This window comes from Rhinolophus hipposideros (assembly GCF_964194185.1).
Source record: "Rhinolophus hipposideros genome assembly, chromosome: 24".
In the NCBI taxonomy this organism is placed as follows: Eukaryota; Metazoa; Chordata; class Mammalia; order Chiroptera; family Rhinolophidae; genus Rhinolophus; species Rhinolophus hipposideros.
Genome location: NC_138070.1, coordinates 20,943,046 through 20,964,961, shown reverse-complemented (window position 1 = coordinate 20,964,961; position 21,916 = coordinate 20,943,046). Strand labels below are relative to the sequence as shown.

The following is a 21,916-nucleotide window of genomic DNA, read 5'->3' as shown; positions in this document are numbered from 1 at the left end:
AATATATTTTATATAACTGAATTATGTCTAAAACGTTAGCACTTCAATATGTAATCAATGAAAAAATTGTTGACATTTTATGTTCTTTCCCCCCATATTAAGTCTTTGAAATCTGGTGTATATGTTACATTTACAGTACATCTCAATTCATACACTAACATTCCATCAGAAATAAGGTGTCAAGTTGTTCTAAACATACTTAACAGTTTTCCAGTAACTGAATATACTACCAAAAATTTCATTTTCCTTTAAGTCAATGACAAAACCGGTTCATCTTTTTTAGAAGAATTGATTTGACTTTGAAGCAAAAGCACATATCAGTTTCAAAATTATATCTGTCCAAGTTAACTAATTCACTAATTCTTGATGTCAACTCCATATTATTAAAATCTAAATCAAAGAGGCATTAAATACTTTGAAAAGCATTTCTCAATCAATCAATATCACAAAGCATTCTTCAAATTTTTCTTGTAGTTTTTGCCGCCAATTATATCACAAAGACAGTTGCAATTAGAATGTTTGACATATTGACTCATGTTAGGAGAAATGTGTAAAATCATTATTATTGATTTGTATTATGAAGTTTCAATTTCAACATAAATTCTTATGCTTGGCTAGCTAGGTCACAAAGAAGCTCTTCCTGTCTTTGACTATTCAAATTTAGTTCATTCACATATAGTACATATTACTGAGAAATATTAGTGCAGACTGCCATTTTTGTCTTTGATTATTAAATATTTGACAACCATTGTGGGGACAGAGCCCCAGAAAGCAGTTTCCAGGCTCTCGGCCTCATGTGGAGAGGTGCTGGCTCAGATAGTGGATGGCCGTCAGCTGTGGCTGGTTGGCCATCAGCTGTAGCCATTAAGCCATTGGTCACTGATATAACTGCCTTGGCTACAGAGGGGAGCCGAGGAGAGTGAAGGAGGAGACTGAAGGAGAGAGAAGGAGAGTGAAGGAGAGTCGAGGACAGTTGGTCGGTTGGCAGCAAAGCGGACAGCAGATCGCACGTCATGTAAACCCAGCCTCCAGTGAGACCATAGTGGTATGACTTCCCTACCTATGGCTCCATGGGTGTTCCTTTCTGGCCTCACCATGTCCTGCGTTCTTATGTGGGGAGAGGGAACAGAGACCCTGCAGGCCGCCCCGCCGGACACCCCGCACGACAACCATTCCTTTTGTTTCAAGAAAATCTTGAATTGCAACTGACATTATAGTAATTCTTTGTAAAATTTCTAAGACTCAACCAATGATCATTGGCAAAAGCACATCATTAAATTCATTGCCCTCATTTCTTCATCAGTTCCATAAAATGGTGATGATTCATATTATTCGCACATATATACCAAATGATTTTAACAACCGAATCCATTCGGGATGGTTTTCATAAAGTCTGCTTTAAAAACTAAGCACAAATATTTTTAAATATGTATCATAGAGTGGAATATGCAATATGGAAACATCAATCTCTTATTTTAAAATTCCCTTATATTTGGAATTTTGACTTAACATAGTTGGAGCACTGTCCATGATGGTAAACACATTTTTTCCACATTTAGCTAAAATTCTTCTTTGATAAACGTAAAAGGTTAAAAATATCTATGCCACAAATTTGATCTTTTAGGTCATGAATTGGCAACATTTGTTCATAGGTTTGTGTGTTCTTTGAGACAAAATATATTCACCGTATTAATGGGGCAGTGTCTCAGCTCATATGACTCAACTAAAGCTAAAGAAATGTGCCTGCAAATTTTCATTGTTTGAGACCATTCATTTTTGATATTGTTGGAAAGGCCTTACATTCTGTGGACAATTGTTTTGAGACTTAATTGAAAAAAATCTTTCACTTTTTGTAAAATACCTTTTATAGCATTTTTCATGATTTTCTAACAAATTTCCATAACGGAAATATTTCATCTTTCCATCTAAATTGTTTTTCTTTCTTGTGCAGGAATCCAAGCTGTTTTAGAGCTGGCCAAAGTATAAACTCAAATTCTGTTAAAAAGTATAAGCATGTACCAAATATTGCACAGGACATAGATTACTCGTTGTTTATGTGAAATTCAAGTGTAACTGGGCATCTGTATTTCTGTTTGCTAAATCTGGTGGCCCTAGTCAGGAGGTCACAGTTGGTGTCTATGACGTCTTTCTTCCTCTACCCATTAGATATTTCTCTCGTATTCAGTTAGAATCTCAGCTGGTCATGGATCTTTACCTGGTGGTGGTGATGGTGGGGATCTAACCCTTCATTCTTGAAGGCTCTGAATACTGAGAAGTCCTAAGATGCTTAGTGTCCTGGGTTATGGGAAAAGTCCCCCTGGCCTCCTTGTGTAGCATCAGCCTGATTTCTCCTTAGTAATTTGGATCAATCAGTCCAACCAGTAGAGTAGCCCCTTTTTCTGCCTGTTGTTTTCAACTCGATAGAACCACTGTAGTGTCCCCTGGTGGAATCATTACGTTCTCGGGAGCTAAGATCTCCAAAGCAGCAGATCTCAAAGCCTCCAGGACAGAAAGCAAATATTCTCTGAATGAATTATATTAGGACTAATTGTGAAAGAACACACTCTCACTATCTCTTGATTCCCAGATTCATTCTGGGAATTCATTCATTCCCAGTATTCTGGCTGTGGGGGAGACTGTACCATATAACGGCCTTTGATTCAAAGCATAAACTGCAGAAGTCTGTATTTCAGGGTGTTCTCTCTCAATTTGTGCTATCACGGAGTCTTCAGTAAGCCAGTTCACTTTTAATTAGGCCAGTTGCTTCTGGACAATGGAGTATATGCTAAAACCAGTTAATTCCATGTTGCACTTCCTTTGCTGTGGAATATGTAAATTCCTTGATGGACACAATGCTGTGGACAATTCCATGATAGATGGTGGCTAAGGCATTCCAAGGGTCCAGGGATGGTGGTGCTGGAAGAAGCATTACAGGGAAGGAAGGCAAATCCATATCCAGAATTTGTACGCCTTCCCAGATGGAAGAGGTGCAATGGAATCAACCTGCCACCAGGTGGCAGGCTGGTCCCCCAGGGAATGGTGCTATATATGGGGCTCCGCGTTGTTCTCTGCTCTTGGCCGATTAGCCACTAGGTGGCAGCAGTATCTGGATCAGCCTGGTAAGCGGGAGACGGTGTCCACCAGTTCATGCCCTGCACCCCTACCTTCCACCACTGGCACTTTTGTTCATGAGCCCAGTGGGCAAACACTAGCATGGTTGGAAATGAGGTCCATTGACATCAGGGAGTGTGTCATTTTGTCCACCTGATGATGGAGGTCTCCTCGCAGAGTGTTCATCGGTCATTTGGTGAGATGGGATGTGAATATCTTTACACAGAGTCCATTCCAAGATCATTGATCCTTCAGAGTCCCTGACTGTCTCAGTCAGATAACAAAACACCATAGACTGGGTGGGTTAAACTGCAGACATTTATTTCTCACAGTTCTGGAGGCTGGGAAGTCCTAGATCAAGGTGCTGGCGATGCAGTTCCTGGTGAGGGTCACATTCCTGGCTTGCAAATGGCTGCCTTCTCACTGTGTGCTAGTATGGACTTTCCTCTGTGCGTGGAGATGGAGATGGAGATGGAGATGGAGATGGAGATGGAGATGGAGATGGAGATGGATAGATAGATTTCTCTCTTGTCTTCCCTGACCTCCCAAATGCCCCATATCCAAATACTACCACCATAATGATGGTAAGGGCTTAAACATATGAATTTTGGGAGGACACAAACAGCCTATAATACTGACCATCTAGCCCTACCACTGGTAACTCCTATGAACCAGTGTAGATCCATATTTCTTGCCATTGCTCAATCCAGGTCAAGCAGATCTGAAACGTACCCTCAGTCTTCTGTCCCTGGGAGAGGTGTCCTTCACTGCCATCCTTCAGGGTCACTCCTGAGTGGGGCTGTAGTGCTGCAGCTAGCCATCTCCTGGTGGTCCCAGCATACTGTGTAGACCCATCAGGAAACCAGGCTCAAGACCTCCTTCTCTATGTCATGTGCAGAGATGAGACTCTGATCTAACAGAGCCATTTTTGCCTTCATGAGGGGAAGCCAGCCAATGTACGAACCAGAGCATGGCAGGGAGAATCTTAGAGAAACAGGGCCAGGGCCTTTGGGTTTCAGGTGGCCCTGAGTATCTCATATCTAGATTTCCAATTCCATGAGCCAATAATTCCTTCCCTGTTTGAGGCCTTTTTTTTTTTTTTTGGTATGTCTCACAGGATCACTGACTGGCACTAAGCAGAGGTCTGCACACATGCTCTGGAAACATGGAGAGGTGCCCAGCTCTTCTGCTCCCACCTCAGAGAATGAAGGAAAGGGCCAAGAATTTCCACCATACTAAGGCAATCAAACTATTGAAGATACAAGGGGCACAGACATGACTCTTGCACACAATGTAAATGCTTGGTAGACATTTCACAAATGAATGTTTCATAATTCTTTATGAAATTTGGAGAAGAGCTCCCTTTCTGGGAATGGTGGGCGAGGTGATTCAGTTGAGTTAAAAGTAACTGAAAAGATACTATGGATGGGAAAAGATACTATGAAGTTCCTATCCCAAAGGAAGCTGGTGTAGGTAGTCATATTGATATTAGATTTAAAAGTTTTAAGGTCAAGAAGCATTCCCTGAAGTAACCTGAAGCCGATAACAGCAGATTGGAAGATTTCACTGACTTGACCTCATGTACTTATATCTAGAACATGCATCCAGAGTTACAGTACGTATATTCCTTTCAAGCAGAAAAGGAGCATTGACAAAATTGACCATATACTGGGTCATAAAGCAAGCCTAAACAAATTTCAAATCACTGAAACCATTCAGCATATATTCTATAAGCAAAATACTAGAAATCACTGACAAACTAGAAATCAATAACTAGACATCCTCAGATGTTTGGAAATAAAGAAATCTGCTCCCAATAGTTTGGGGAAGTACTCAAATTGGAAATTAGATAACATTTTTTAGTGAACAATGATGAAATCACTACATAAAACCCTTGTGGAATACAGAGGGTGTAGTACATAGAGGGAAATTGATACCCTTAAAGTCTACATAGAAGTTTCACAGGAAATGAAAAGACTGAAAATTAGTGAACTAAGCATATATATCACAAAGTTAAAAAAGAAAATTATCTTAAAGAAAAATAGAATGAAGGAAATAAGAAAGAGAAGGACAAATGCTAAAGAAATAGATACCAAATAGTGGGGATGACAAAGCAAGAAATCAGAGAGTTGGTTCCTTTACGATATGACTGAAATTGAAAAATGCTTTGGTGAATTTATCAAGAACAAAAGAAAGAAGGCAAAAATCACACATATCAGGAATGCAAAGGGGGACATTTTTACAGACATGAAATACCTAAAATGGATAATCAGAGTCTATCATAACAGCATTATGTCAATCATTTGAGATGAAATGAGGACATTCCTAGAAAACTCTAATCAAACACATATATTTGACTCAAGAAAAAACTGTAAATCTCAACTCTTTTAAAGGAATTGAATCTGTAGTCAAAAATACTCTTTCTTACAAAGAAAACTGGCTCAGAGACCTTCACTGGTAAGCAATTCCAACCTTACACAAATCCCTCCAGAGGAGAAACAATTCTTTTTGAGAATAAACAATGTCTCATTTTATGAAGCAAACACAATCTCCATTGCAAAACCTGACAAGGGCAGTGAAAGAAGGATTATAGCTCTATGTCACTCAGGAATAGAGCTGCAAACGTCTGAACAAAATAGCAGCACGCTGAATTCAGGGGTAATTCAGGATAACACCTAATGGACAAGTCTGGTTCATGCTTTCCTAGAATGCAAGTTGGTTCCACATTAGAAAAATCTGCACAATTCGCAACATTAAAAGAGAAAAAGTCATATCAGAAGATGCAGAAAAAGCAGTGAATAAAATCCAAAAAATTATTTTGAAAAACCCACTTATCATACAAGGAACACAAGAGAACTTCCTTAATTTGGTGAGAGAATCTTTAAAGAAAACTATAGTAGGTGTCATGTTTCAACTCTTAAATGTTAAAAAACATCCCTTGGTGACAAGGATGCGTTCTTCTCTCTATTTCCACTTATTTATTTATTTATGTTTTTCTTTTCTTTTTTTCTTTTTTTTAATTTAAATTTATTTATTGGGGTGACAATTGTTAATGAAATTACATAATTTGAGGTGTACAATTCTGTATGACATCAACTATAAATCCCATTGTGTGTTCACCACCCAGAGTCAGTTCTCCTTCCATCATCATATATTTGATCCCCCTTACCCTCAGCTCCCTCCCGTTATTCTCTCTATTGTCGCACCTGATACAGAGAACCAGTAGAGGGAGTAAGGCAAGGGAAAGATATGTGTAAGAACTGAGAACAAAACTGTTATTATTCACCGAGGATATTGTTTAAGTATGTGGCAAGTCCCACAGAATGTACAGATAAATTAATGAATCTATGAAAAAGTATGGCGAATTTACCAGATCCAATTTCCATATAGGAACTTATTATATCTTTATGTATCGCAAATGAATAGAAACTAAGATTTAAGAAGGGTGCAACTTACAATTGCTATTTGGTATATTACAAAATATAGTTAACTAGAAATTAATCTAAAGAGATGTCCAAGCCATGTGTTTATGGGGAAAACTCGACTAACAACTTCACTGAAAATTATTAATTATTATTAAAAATTATAAATCTATTAATGGGAGAGAGGATAGTCATGAATTGAAAGATTCAAAGTGGTAAAGATGTCACATTTCCCCCAAATTAATTAGTACATTCCCCTGAGAATTGGTTCAAGGTGCAAAATTCCTGTACCTTTTTTAAGGGGGTCAGACGTCGAGGAGCTGATTCGAATTAAGCGAAGCTCAGATCCTTTTGACGGAGAAGAGTGCTTTTTTTCCTGGTCGTCTGGGCAGCTTCAAGGTCAGCATTCTCCCCTCTGTCCTTGAGGACCCAGAAGCTGAGTCGCGCTGTCCCCAACTGAGGAGGCGACCTGGAGTTTTCCCCAGCTATGGGCGCACCCCTGGCCCAGCTTCTGCCTGGAGTGTGGGTCCCAGGGAGGGGTTCCTGGGATCTCTGTGCTGTACCCAGGAGTCGCCCGGTGGGTCCGCCTCTAACTCCAGCAATCCTGTCCAGGCTCCCGGACCCGCCTCACCCTCCGCGGCCGCCAGGGGTCTCTCTCCCCTTGCTAGAAGCGCAGGGTGGGGCTCCAGCGCGCAGACCAGAGGAGTGGAGACCCGGACCTCGAGGCGGGATCGGGGACTTCCCAGTGACGCCACGGGACACTGAAGCTAGGGAGTCCAGGGTCGCAGGAGACTGAGGCAGAGTGGGGGTCAGGGTGGCGGGGCTTAGTGACTGCCGAGTGACGCCGCGTGGGATTTACCTCCTGAGTTCTCAATGCCACGAGGGGGACGCGCACTCCTGGGGATTTCAAGATCTGAGCGTCAACAACCCAAGGAAGGGCTGACGTGGGAATGGGACCGTGGCCTGTCGCTGGCATGTAAATTAGTCCCATTGCTCCAGAGAGCAGGCTGCAGCTCACAGGAAACCTGAACATAGACTCCGTGTCCCCCAGTTTCCAGGTCTAGGTGTGTACCCTCCAGAAGGGCTGCTGTATACATAGGGACGTGTAGGGGTTCCCTGGGCCACGTTTGTGAAAGAAGAACCGGAACTGGCCAAATGTCCACCCACCGGGACCAGCCGGTAGGGTTCTGTCTGTTCCCACACAGCCATCTAGCTCTCTCTATTTGACGTGGTTGGATCCCAGTGGTAGAGATGTATTTGCAGGACGTTAGACGGAGTGTGGTTGTGGTGGGGTGTCCTTCAGGTACATTTGAAAACTTGGAACAAAATGCAAGGTGCTCAGCATGATCTGCAAGGCCCCAGGGAGGCGCTGGCTTCCTCTCCTGCCTTCCCCCTCTTCCTTGGATCTGGCCACACTAGCCTCTTTGCTGTTCCTGCAACTTGTTAGGCACATTCCACCCCAGGGCCTTTGCACTTGCTGTACCTGCTGCCCGGAGCACTCATTTCCAAACACCTTCCCGGCTGGTCCCCTAGCTCCATTCAGGGCTGGCTTCTCCTGACCATGCATCTAAACCAGCAGTCACTTTCTCCCCCCTTTAGCCCCTTCTTTTACTAAAGAACTCATCACATCATGTATTATAGAATAATGTGTTATTCTGGCCTCTGTCACCCACTGGAACTTTGCTCCAGGACTTGGTCTCCGAGGCCACTGCTGTGTCCCCAGGGCCTAAAGCAGCGCTTGTCTTTGAAGCTGCTCAGTGGTTACATGTGGAATGAAAGGCACTAGGTTTCTTCCAGGGAAGGAGGGAGAGCATGGGACTGGGAGTGGGGGGGCAGGAGACAAGGGGAGTCCAGCATGACCAATTGTTTATCTTCTCTTTATAAAAGCAAAGGAGCTAGTTGACCCAGGTCAGCATTTGTTGCTTCTGTGTGGTGAGTGTGTGTCTTCTGTGTCAGTGTTTTAGGCATCTTTTGTGTTTCCCTAAAGCCCAGCCTCCTCCCCTCCTGACACCTCTCATCCAGCATGGAGGTGCTCCATCTCAGGGACTGTCTAGTCTGAAAATTCTTCTTTCCCAAGGTACCTTCTTCCACCCTGAGGGCCGTGCACCCTGTGTATGTTGGAGGTGGGTATAAGACCCCTCAGCTTCTCTGCCCCAACCTCTCCCGTGGGCAACGGTCATACCTCTGAGTTGTGGCGGGGACTTGAGAGCTGGAATGAGCTGGAATCTGAGCACCCGGGCCAAGTGGGAGGGGGTGAGAGCACTGGCCCGGGATTCGAGGCCCAGGGCTCTACCCCTTACCTCCTGTGTGACCTTGGCCAGGTCATATCCCTCCCTCTCCTGTGAAAGGGGAGAATGATCTTGTGCAGCCAGGATTTCTGATGAACACTCCTGGGGTTATTACTGGTGTGTGACCTTTATGAGAAGTGACAACAGTGGCCACTAGAGGGCACTGTCAGCTCGAGTGTGCTCCTGTGTGACTGTGTGTGAGCATGTGTGTGAGCGTGTATGAGTTGTGTGTGCATGCGAGTGTAAATGTGTGTGACTGTGAGGGTGTGAGAGGGTGGTGTGCAGGGACTGTCGGGATATTTGACCAGGAATGCAGTCGAGAACCTGCATGGCCCATGGAAGACAGTGGTGAAGGCAATGACGTCCCTGTCTGGGTGACACCCCTACATGGTATGTGGTGACTGCCTGGCTGGGATCCTCATCACTTGGCCATCCTGCTCCCAGGTCAGCTCCTGACAAGCCGGAGCTCCTCTCCCCAGGTGTGGACCTGAGCCCCTTGGGCTGGGGGAGAACTCGGGAGTGGGGCCTGGTCTGTCAGAAGGGACCTGGGTTTGTGGGGCGATTGTAGAGTGCAGGGCAGTGGGCTCACTGTGCTCCCTGAGGCCTGAAAGTGGGGGTGGCAGAGGAAGACAGCTTCTCCTCTCAGACATTGTATAGCCCTCACGTTCATTACAAACATTTCCGAGGCCCCTCATGTTCTGTCTGCTCAGGGTGGGGCTGAGACCCACTTACATGGAGGTCACATGGGGCTCCCTGCTCCCAGCGGGCGCTGCCCCTGAGCCTGGATCTTGGTTGGGGTGCAAGGTGGTTAGCTGAGAGACTGGGAAGCTGATGTTCAGTCTTGAGTGTGCTTCAGATCTGCAGCCCAGAGGAGGGAAGGAAGGTGCTGGGCCTGCATGAGCCAAGCTGGGCTGGGGCCTGGAGGCCTGCAGGGGGTAGTGCTGACAATATGGCCTTGACTGTGGACCCTGAGGGCTCCTCAGCTCCGAGTGGCCAATGTTGAGTCTTAGGGTGCAGGTCACAGGGCTGGAGCCCAGCCAAAAGGGGCCCCTCAGGGCCAAAGGCGTGTGAGTACTGTGGGGGTGAGAGCACTGGGCCTTGAGTCTCAAATCCTTTGCTGCCTGTAGGCCTCGGTTTCTCCTGTGTTAGCTGAGTGGTGGGGCCCAATCTCTAAGGCCCCTTCTAGGCTTGCCCATTGACTCCACCTCGCCCTCCTCACACCAGCCTCCCTCTGGCTCCTGTAGCAGCCAAGCTTGGCAGGTGGGACCCCTGATGGGCCTGACCCCAGACTCTGAGACTGAGGTCGGGGGTGAGGGTACCAGGCCTTGCTGCTGGAGGTATTGGAGCTGGAGCTCTCCTGACCCATCCCCCACAAAAAGGGCAGCTGCCGCAGGAAGACCAGACTGGGGTCTCTAGCTTCAGAAACTGAGGGGCCATGTTGTCTGGGGTGGAGAGGACCAAATCCCCTCCCTGGGCTCTGACTGTGGGGGCCACCAACAGGGCTTCTTGTGCCCCTCACAGCCCCACATTTGCAGACCCCCACAGACCCCAGCCCACAGCCCGCATCTCCAGCCCCCGTCTTCTAACACTCACATGTCTGCAGTCCCCCTAGGCAGCCAGAGGCCTAGCTCAAAGCCCTGAGCCTTCCCCTCCTAAATGGGAGTTGGGATGAGCAGGTCAGGGGAAGATGGGAGGGGTGCCTGGTGTTGCCAGGGGACACACAGAGCAACTGTGGTGGGGAGAGGCCTCCAAGGCCTTCCTGAGGAGGGGCCTTCTGGAGGGGACTCAGGTCACCTGGTGGTGGGTGCCTTGAGGAGCTGGGAAGAGGCATTAGGGCCCCTCTCTGCCCCTGTCTCAGAGGACAGCAGGGGTCAGGGTGGGACAGGGAGGGCAGTGTCCTTGGGTGCCTCTATGTCCAGCCCATGCCATCCCTCCCTTGGGACCCAGGGGTTCCTCCCAGGCTCTGAGGTGTGTGGAAGGGTGTGGTACATGCTTCCCTTTCTGGAAGGTCTGGAAGTTGGTCTGTAACATGCTTCCAAAATCTTAGACAGGCACAACCTTTGATCTATATGGGGAAGGTCAACCGGAAGTCATTGGTGGGACCCGCGCACAGGGACAGAGGCTGGGTATTGGCTTTGTCCTGGGGGGAACAGTCTTATCTGGACCCAGCATGGTCAGCCTGAGTGTTGTTAGAGCTGCACGTTCACAGTGTGATGCAGACACAGGTTACGCACCTGTGTGGGTGTGGGGCTCAGTGGGAAGGTAAAACTGTTCAGTCAGTCTGTCTGTCTGTCTATTATCTAACATTATCTGTCATCTATCTATCCATCTATCATCTATTTTTCTCTATCTATCTATCTATCTATCTATCTACTTATCTTTCTATCTATTATCTATCATCTATTATCTGTCTATCTGTCTATCATCTATCTATTTTTCTATCTATCTATCCATCTATCTATCTACCTATCTTTCATCGATCAGTTGTCTACGTGAAATCTGAGGTCAAGTTTGGCAGGACACACTCCAGATACAAGCAGCGCAGATCTATCTGTAGGCTGTGCTGGAAACTTTTCTTCTTTGTACTTTTTTTCTGTTTATTTTTAAAGAATCTTTGTATTTCTTTGTATAATCAGGAAAAAATTAAGCTGTCTCCATTTTTGAAAACAGACAAAGGTCAACAATGAGTTGCCCTGGAGAGACCCTCACTCTGGGCTCCAGGCACGGTTGATGGGCCTGCTCCGGGGCAGATCTGCCCAGTGTGGCCGCTGGCCGGATGCACAGCCGGGCACGGTTCTTCCGTGAGCAGTGGGTGGATATCAGAGATGCAGTGTGGAGAGAAAGAAAGCACACACTCTAACTCAATCTATGTGAAGTTCAAAAACAGATGAAGCTGAAAAATAGTTGGTTCAAGGGCACACACAGAAGACACAGAACTCCAAGGAAAAGTAAAGATGAAGCACTGGGACCCCGACCACGTTATTAGCCTGGGAGGCTGCTTGATGGGACGTTCACATTCACGAAGAATTCACCACTTTAAAATCCACAATTTTATGTATGGTCACTGTGGGGACAGAACCCCAGAAAGCAGTTTCCAGGCTGTCCGCTTCACATAGAAAGGTGCTGGCTCGGGTAGTAGATGGCCATCAGCTGTGATTTGATGGCCATCAGCTGTGGCTAGTTGGCCGTCAGCTGTAACCAGTGAGCCATTGGCCACTAATATAACTGCCGTGGCTACGCTAGCAGAAAAATGGGGGCTAGCATGAGCGAATTGCAGCAAGGCGGATGCCGCCAGTGAGAATATAGTGATATGATTCCCCGACCTATGGCTCCGTGGGTGTTCCTTTTTGGCCTCACCATGTTCTGCGTTCTTGTGTGTGGAGCGGGGCCAGACACCCCCAGGCTGCCCCGCACGACAGTCACCCAGTACATTCTACTAGGTTGTGCAACAGTCACACGTTTCTAAGTACTTTTTAAACTTTATAGACACATTTTATTTATTTATGTAATGGTTGTTAGAGTTTACAATTAAAGTAGGAGATCTATGAAAATATTAACAGTGGTTCTTCTGGGAGACGTGTGAGGGTGAGTTTACTTCCCCCCGTTTGTTTTTCTGTACTTTTCACATTGTTTACAGTGAGCAGTTATTGTTTTTAAACCAAAGACCAAGACCAATAAACTATTTTAAGAGGAACTCAGAAAACAAACAAGGTGACTCTCGCTGACGCTGGGCTGACCCCTGTGTCCTTGTAGCTCTTCTACACCCTGTTGCCTCCACCTGGGCCTGGAGTTTGGGGCCTGGAGGCACCTGCACCTCTCTGACAAGATGGCCCCTGACACAGGAGAGAAATTCCTTCCAGGAATGGTAATTATTTTCCCAGATTATGTGCTCCAAGTGCTTTTGGCTCACTCTGTGTTTGCTTAAACTCTATTTCCCTTTGTTTGGGCCTCGTGTTTAGTTGATTTTTGTTAGCACAAGCTCACGAACTTAGAAATGAAGGTCCCCTGGGAGACAGGGTCGAGATGTTTTGCCACCAGCCACTACCTCTTTCTCCCTCAACTTTAATGTTAAAGATTTCTTGTAACAAACTTGAAAGACAAATTGAAAAGAAAGTTGAAATTCCCCCCCCCCAATCGTACTGCTCGATCCAAACGATGGCCCCTGCTATTTTCTCTCCTCCCAACTCTTGCAGCTTCTGAGTGGCGCACGCTGCTTCCAGGTGGTTGTAATTCTACTCAGGCCGGCAGGGGTTCCCACGGGGCTGAATGCCCATACTCTGCTGTCCCCTGACCCACTGTGTGCTCTTGGACGGGCCTCGGGTCTCAGTCTCCTAAATGAGGCTCTGGGATTAAAGGAATGTGATTAACCCTCGCTGCGTCATGGCCTCTTTCTGCACAAAGGCCTGGACGTCTCCATGAAGCACATTTATACAGACACATTGCAGACTTTTGTAACTTCTTCAGTTAGAGATCCTAGAACAACCTCCTGGCCTTCAGCGCACTCGACTAGATAAAGAGGTGAGGTTGGGTCTCTTTTTTGTGACCCCACAAGGCAGACCTTGGATCCATCATTGCTGGTGCTGTGCTCAGTGCTTTCCAGAATTATCCCCCTGAATCCTCACACAGCCCGAGGGATAGCTGCCACGATCAGCACCTCCACATCATAGGGAGGGCACAGAGAGGACAGTCACCAGCCCAAGGTCGCACACTTGGAAAGCGGTGGAGCCAGGACTAGAACTCAGGTCTGTCTGGGCTCCCAGCTCAGACTCTTACCACAAGTTGTGATCCAATCCTCGGGGAATCAGCATGATGCCTGCAATGTCCTTCCAACACGAAGGTGAACCTAAGAAGCTTTCTAGGCTTTCTGACGCATTTCCATTATGTGTGCCCCTCACTGTCCTTCCCAGCAGTTTGTAGGCAGGGCGAGGACCAGCATCCTCTTTGCCTATGAGGGGACAAGGCTTAGAGACATTAAAGAAATGGTCCAAGGTCATACTAGTCAGTATCAGATCTGGGACTAAAACCCAAGTGTTGGGTTCAGTCCCTCTCCACAGAGCTGCCAGGCACCCACATTCTGTGTTTCTCATGATTAGGACCTACCCACCCGGCCAACTCTCTGTCCATCCATTCAGCCATCCAACTACCCACCCCACCCATGCATGCACCCACCAATCTATCCACTCATCCATTTACCCATCCGTCTATTCACCATCCATTCATCTGTCCATCCGTCCATCCATTTCTACCCATCCACCCACACATCCATCAATCATCCACCTCTCTCTTCATTCTTTCCCCCACTCACCCAGCTATTCAACTATCCATTCACCCATATGACTACCCATCCACCCATTCATCCACCAATCCACCCTCTCATCCATTCACCCAACCCTCAGTCATTCACCCATGCACACGTCTATCCACCCATCCATCTCTTTCTCCTTCCCTCCTTCCTTCCCTCCCTTCTTTTCTTCCTTCCCTCATTCAGGCCATTTATTGACAACCTTGATGAGATGAAGAGCCTACAGACCTGTGAAGGGGCTGCATCTCTTGGGGCCTGCAGCTCTTCCCTTGTCAGTGAGGGTCCTGGCAGAGGGAGCTGAGGCAGGAAGCAGGCAGGCTGGAGACGTGGCTGAGTTTCTGCCATTTTGGGCTCTAGGTCATAACTCTAGACACTGATTTGTATTAAAAACTTGTATTTTTCTGGGGAGAAAGTGTGGAGTGAACAGCTGAGGTATGGTGTCTGTCTACATGTCACTTATAGAACAGAGTGCTGGCCGTGACCTTAAGTGGAGAGTTTCTTTAAACCAAGATTTTGTGACTATGAGAAAAGAAGTGACATATATACAAGTGACTAGATAGCTAACATAAATAGAATTAGAATTAACAAACTAGGTAATATAGAGTGAAATTCCAGTAACAGTTTCTACCCTGTTTCTATCATTCATTGAACCAGGTATTCTGTTAAGGGATTTATGTACATTCTCTCATGTTCCCCATAATGGACGTGAGATGTAACAACTAATATTACCAGCCTCAACTAGGAGAGAGACTGTCAAGGTAAATTTTCACCTATGTGGTAGAGAAGTTTGTCAACCTAGGTCTTCCCGCCTCCACACATCATGCTCGGACCTGCCACATATTCTCCCTGACCCAGGAACAGGTGAAAACTCTCCAAGTCCATCCTGGTCTAGGCCAGATAGTGCTTCTTCCCTTCACAACTTCTGCCAGCCCTGGACTGACCTTGTCTCCCACCAACCTGCTTTATTCATAGGCGAGTTTTTAGTTACTCTTTGCAGAAATTGCTTAAACTTTGGTTTGCAATTACTCACTCTTCTGTTTTTAACTGTGTGTAAACGGAGTTGCTTTTTCTCTAGTCCTCTTTGCTAAATGCCTGCTGCTGAGGATTCACCACCCCCTGGAATACCTCTTGTTTATGCCATGGCCCAGCAACTTTCTCTCTGCTTCCTGCCTCTGTGGGGCTGGAGCTGTGAGAGAGTTTCATGGATTTGAACAGGACTAAGACTTAGGGATAAGAATCCATAGTAATGTATTATAGAATTGTATACTTGAAACCTGTATAATTTTATTAACCAATGTCAATAAGCTTAATAAAAAAAGCTTAATAAACAAAAAGAATCCATGTTAATACTGTGGTGACCTCTCTTCATATGCATTTCCCCCATCATCCCACTGTCCAAGAGACAATTCTGTCTTTTTTATCAGCATAAACCCAGACCCTGCACCCAGCCTGTCTTGGATGTAGCAGGCAAACAATAAATATTTTTGGATGTTAAATTAATTGGAATAAATATGCTTAAGTGAAAAAAATCCTCTGTTTTTCATGATTACACAATAAACGTATAACCATTATACAAAAATCAGAAAAGTCAAATGTGCAAAATAAAACCCAACATTACCTATAGTTCCACCCCATAGGAAACCCCAGGTAACAGACATGAATAAGGACGTAGATAGGTTGTAGCTTTAGAGACACACTCTCATATGTCACGTCTTGTGACCTCTTTGGGATAACATTATGTTCAAGCCTTTTCAGATGTCATTCAACTCTAATACATCATTTTTAGGGGATCATTGATCTTAAATCAGTTCATTGTTTTGCTTTCTGATTATAAAAGTAATACATGTCCTTTGAGAAATCAGGAAGCAGAATTATAAAGAAGAACATAAAGCAAATATCTGCTCTCACTACTGTCAGGGTGGATCTTTCCAGACATTTCTCTGCATATAGTTGAGTCCTTTTCACAAAGATGGGCTCAGGCGAGACCTTCTATTGTCACCTGCCTGAGTCCCACTCTCCCCCACGGTGGAATCCATCCATGGCCTGTCTCCAAGGCAGTTTGGGGCTGAGGACATCAGGCCATGTGTAACGTATTGCTGTTAGATATGCACTGCAGGGAGCACGTTGGCATCTCCATGCACTGGCCCTGAGATGTCTTCATGATTAATTCCTACCAGCAGGACCGCTGGGGTCAAAGGAGAGTGCCTTCCCAGGCCGTGGACATGGGGAAAATTCCCTTCTGAAAGGCTGGACTGAGTCTCCCCGGGCCCCCTGGAACCATGGGTTCTTGGAAAGTCAGGACGCCTGTGCTCACCTGCTGGCCCACTCACCCACTCATTCTGCTGTAGGAAGGGCGAAGGCTGCAGCTCCAGAGCCCGGCCCCTCCCTCTGGTGCCCACTCACTCTGTGACCCAGGCCATCCCCTCCCTGAAACCCTGCTGACAAAGAGGGCGGCCACTAGCAGTTCTGAGACCCCTTGCAGTCAGGCCCTTGAGGATTCTAGGACTCAGGATGAAATTCAGGGAGGATGTGGGGAGGCAGCCAGGGGGCAGCACCAGGCCCAAGCCAGGGCTGGGAGGGGGCCATGGGTGGGGGCCATGGGTGGGGGCCCTGGGTGGGGATTGGGCTCTGCTACCCCCACCTGTGAGCTGCACAAACATCCGGCTGCAGCTCTGAAACTGCGCAGTCTGATTCCTGGGCCACACCTGGCCCTGTTTGTCACTGGTCCCACGCCCTGCTGGCCATGGGCTCAGTTTCTCTTCCCCTTATTTCTCCTCTTTTGCCACCCTGAGTTCTGGTTTCAGCCAACGCTGGGTTAACTTTAGCCTGGGGATTCCCAGAGGTGGCCAGCTGTAGGCAAGGCTAGCTAGCACCCCCCCTTTTTTGCCCCCACCCCCCACCTGCTCCCACCTCAGGCCTCACTGCCCCTGCAGGCCCAGGGCATTCCTGCCCAAGCCCTTCATTCAGGAACTCCACAGTTTTCCTACAATTTCTGGACCTCAGGGCCCCTCACCCAGCTCCTTGAGCAGAGAGGAAGGCTGGGGCCCAGAGAGGGAAAGGAATTTGCTCAGGGTCACATAACGTGTCAGAGGCAGTCCATTGCAAAGGCTCAGGAAATGGCAGCAATGGCTGGGGTTTAGTAAGGGTCACCACGAGCCAGCCACATCACGGGCATCTTCTTTAATCTCCAAGCCCACCCTGTGAGGGAGGAAAATAGGGCCCAAAGAGTGGAAGCAAATCTTTCAAGGTCAAGGGCTGCGTGTGGATAGGGAACTCTCCCAGTCTGACTGTGGAGTCTGGGCTCCCACCATAGAGTCTCCCCAAGGCCTTTTACCAGCCAGTCCTTTCTCCTCCCAGCCATAGGGTGAAGGGGTGGCCACTGTGTCCACATTCAGGCTTCCTCTTTGCACGCCAGAAATGGAGTCAGGGCTGGGGGATGAATGGAAGAGGTCACCTCATGTGAGCATATTTGGCGCCTGGCAGAAGGCAGTATGCCACACAGACCACCCCTGTGTAAGCCCAGGCAGGTTTCATCCTCTGCTGGCCTCAATTTCCACATCCATCAGATGGGAAGCCCTAGGCTGACTCTGTCTTGCTCTTTGGGATGTTAAGCATTTTGAGCCTCAGTTTTCCTATCTGTGAAATGGGACCATGATCCTGGCTGTCAGCTCACAGAAGCTGTGAGTGGCTCAGCCAGATAACTCATCTCCTGTGTTTTACAGATGGTACAGGGACAATAGGCCACTCAGTAGTGTCTCAGGGTGCAGCAACTTTTGGAATCACACATCTGGTCAGTGCTGAGGCCTCCAGGACCTCTATCCCTGGCCTTGCCCCTTCTGAGTCCCATCACTGCACCCCTGATCCACCTCACCCCTCCCTGTGGCACAGACTTCCCGTCTACCCTGGAGAACTCCTGTGTATTCCCCAGGACCTTCTTTCCAGTAGCCTCTGCACATCCCCTCTCTGCCTGGCGTTGCTGTCTATGTCTGATTCTCCGTCCTCTCCAGGGCAGGGCCTGGCTATGAGGCATAGAATGCAAGGGCTTTTTGCCTGGTGAGCAAGATGTTGGGCCAGGCAGCCTGGGAGACAGGAGTCCGGGATTAGTGAGGTAGAGAGGTCAGGGGCCTTCACCGCAGGCTTCCGTGCATTGGCTGAGGGGCACTGTAGTTGCCCTTTCTGTGCTTTTGCTCATACTGAGCCTCCACGATGCCCTTTTCCCCCCTGTCCTGCAGCCCTAGCTGCCCAGCTCCCAGGCCCTCTTTTGAGCGGCTCAAGTTGCTGCTGCCCCCAGATCACATTTGCTGACTGTCCAGCACCCCAGGGTTGCTCACTCCTTGTCTTTCCCACTAATGCTTAGGGTAGGAGGGCCTTGTCTGTGCCCTGAGCTCTGGGTTGGGAAGAGCGGAGTCTCCCTGACCTGGCTTCACCTCCAGGACATGACCTGGGCTGGCACATGTGGTACCTGTCACAGGGGAGGTGAGGAGTGATTAGAGGTTGATGATGAGCAGATTGGTCATGGCTTGGGGGAGGGCCATCCTCCCCAAGGCTCTTGGGTGGGGACACTTACCCATCAGACACTGCACATCTCATGTGTCGGTGACATGGTGTAATGGCCATGGCCAGCAGGCCTGGCTCCTGGCTTCCTTGGGCTGGGGAAGCTATTAGCAGTGTCCCCTGAGAATGAGCTAGTGAAGTCCCACTGCTAGAAGGGATTTGCCATCTTTGGGGGTGAACCCAGGGAACTATGGCTGGGTCCTTGGTCCCCTATCTCCATTCCCATCAGACCTTTGAATGTCATGAACGGGAGTGGGTGGACGGGCAACCTCTCTGATTAGAGAAGGACAGGGGGAGAGGTGAGAAGAGGAAGGTCAGCCTGAAGGGTGCATTGGAGAAGCCTATAATGTGGGTGCTTGGAGAGTCTGGTGACCCAGTGGACAGGGGTCATCAAGCATCATCACCCTGATGCTTCCGGCACACCTCTCGCTTCCCTGTCTTTGCCCTCAGCATCTAGACCCAGCCTGTGGCAGACTGGGCAGGGAACAGGGACCCTAGGGCCTGATTCCCGCTCCTCTCATGGTGAAGCAAGCACATTCCAGGCCTCACTTTGACCTTGACTTGGCCAGTCCTGCCTTGCTTGGGAAATGACAGCTGAGAATCCCACATGGACCAGGTCCCCAGCCTGGGAGACTTTGTGGATGGATGGATGGATGGATGGATGGATGGATGGATGGATGGATGAAGGTATGGATGATGGATGAATGGACAGGTACATGAACAGAAGTACAAATACATGTATGGACAGATGGGCAAGGATTGACCAATCTTAGGTCCTGTCTACTGGGGGAGAACCCTGTGAGGTCTTGTGGGGGACAGCTGAACTTCTGGGTTCTTCATAATTACCCCAGATCCCAGGCTCCCTGGGCAGTGATTGTGAGGGCCCACATTTCTCTCTCCCTTCCCATACTTGGCCCAGACCCCCTGAAGAGCCCCAGGCCTGGGGGCAGCAGGTGAGGTGTGACCCACAGTGTCCCATGTCCAGCCACACTCTGAGGTCGGAGTGTTTGATTGTGTTCTGTGGTCAGCTGCAGCTCTGTGTCTTGGCATTTACAAAAGTTCCAGGGGAGGGGATATGACTTGAACAAACACGAGATTCTGGGATAGAATTGATTATGATCTCCAGATGCTGCCAGGCTCAGGCCTGGGCACAGGTGCTTGGTGGCCTTGGTGCTGGGATGCGGGCCCCTTCTCCAGCTGGGGTGGTGGAAGCTTCTAGAGCTGGAGCCCCTTACTCCACCCCCTACCCTGGGGAGAAGGCACCTGCTGTTAGGGCTGGGGCTAGTCAGAGTTTCCTGGCTATTTCGGGCATCATGGACTCTTGGTTTCGCCAGGCCAGCTGCACTGGGGTGAGGGTGAGATGCCCGCGGGAGCCCAGGGGTGCTGGCCTGAGGCCGGCTGGTGGGGAGCAGCCCAGCGATAACGGAAACAACAGTTAGCCACAGAGACAATCAAAACATCCATTTTCCATCTGATCATCCTTCCCTCCAAGGAGTAAGGTTCCATTATTATGAACCCAGCTGTACAGAAGGGAAACTGAGGCCCTAAGCCACCAACCCTAGCTGCAGGCTCCTGGCCTCAAGTCAGGGCTCCACCTGGCCCTTGGCCGCTTCCAGCTTCTTGGACGTCACCCCTTGTGAGACCCCTGCTGAACGCTCCCTGGCACCCCCATTTTATTTTCTCCACGGCATGGATGCCATCTCCTACACACCATTCACTCTCTATTGGGCTGATTCCCGTTTTCCCCAAACGTGAGCGCTCTGAGCAGTGCCGAGGCTGTGTTTCCCACCACTGTGTCTCACACATAGTACGTGCTCAAAAAGGAGATGCTGAATGGGTGCCTTTGCTCTGGGCAGTGTCTACACTGGGGCCTCATCCACACTGGGCCATAGTCCACTCTAGAACAGAGCCGAAGGCCCTTTCTGACCCAGGATACCTGAGAACAGGGCTCACCTGGCTGGTCTGGGGTCCCACCTCCAGCCTGCTCTGCCCAGTCGCCCTTCCCTCAGAGAGCCGCTCTCAGCCCCCCAGCACTTGAAGCCTTTCTGTCCTCTGTTGGGAACCAGGCCAGGTCTGACCATGGCTTCTTCTCTACTCCCAGGGCTGTCAGGAGACTCTGACATTTCCCCACATGGTCTGGGCACTGGGTGGGCAGGGACGGCCCATCAACTGAGGACTCATGGGTGGTCCAGGCTCCAGAGCCCAGTGTAATCCTCGGCACAGGGGACATCAGCCCTGACCTGAGATGTCCCCAGGCCAGATGCTAAGGAGCAGGAGGGACCTGGGCTATTGATGTGACCACACGAGAAAGAGAGAGTCACCACAAAGGGGTGGCTTGTGTGGACATAGGAGCATGGCAGGTACCATGGTGGGTCATGCGACCATCAGCCACTCTGTCCCCAGAGTGGACCTGGAGGCATCTGATGACCCCAGCTCTGTGATGCTGGCAACAGAAGTGACCCAGCCTTCACTTGGTCTCTGTTCTGGCAGCTCTGAGACATTTTCCTTGATTTCTGCCAGTTTCCCCAGGGATAAGGGCTGCCCAGTGGACTCGTCCTTTGCTGGTCCCTGCACATACTGTACTGTCCTTGGGTAGGAAATGGTGTCAGGGTCACATATGGGCCTTTCATGGTCTGAGTCACAGCCAGGGGCCCCACACAGGGCCTGCAGAGACCTGGAATCCCACGGTGACTGCCTGGGTGGGACCCCTGGTGAGGCTGCTCGTGCCTCGGTCCAGGTCAGACCCACAGAGCACCAGATGGAGCTGCACAGTGTCTGGCACAGCTGACCACAGGGCCTTGGCTCCCCTTCCATTTTAACCCACTACAAGGAGCATCATTTAGTCATCCAGTTGTTACTCTGAGCTTGGACAACCAACATTTATTGTCCAAACTGGGGCATTTCTGGGAGTGGAAGAGGCACGATTAATAATTATGCCAGAACACAGGCACGAACTGGGAATGTCTAGGGAAATCTAGGACCAGGTTACCCCAAAAAGTAGACCCTGGGCACGTGTGCTCTGAGGGAGGCCATCACTGTGGATTCCTGGCCCAACAGGATTAGATTTGCTTTGGTCCTAAGTGACCAACTAGCTTTTTAAACAACTGCTCCATAGACTGGACCTGCGTAACTCCACTTACCACCACATCACTGTGTTTTTGTCCCCAAGTCCTGATGACAATTCCTCAAGGTGAATGTATATGACAGACGTTCCCCCAGATCAGCCCAGAGGGAGTCTT

General features: G+C 48.5%; 1 pseudogene across 1 annotated transcript in view; it reads right to left on the bottom strand.

Moving 5' to 3' along the window:
* LOC308492648 (sodium/glucose cotransporter 1-like) overlaps positions 1 to 6,957 on the bottom strand; it is a 61,990-nt pseudogene extending 55,033 nt beyond the window's left edge. Inside the window, exon 1 of the transcript XR_013995420.1 lies at positions 6,825 to 6,957. The product of XR_013995420.1 is annotated as a sodium/glucose cotransporter 1-like (transcript). The remainder of the gene's footprint in view (positions 1 to 6,824) is intronic.
* Positions 6,958 to 21,916: the final 14,959 nt, after the last annotated feature.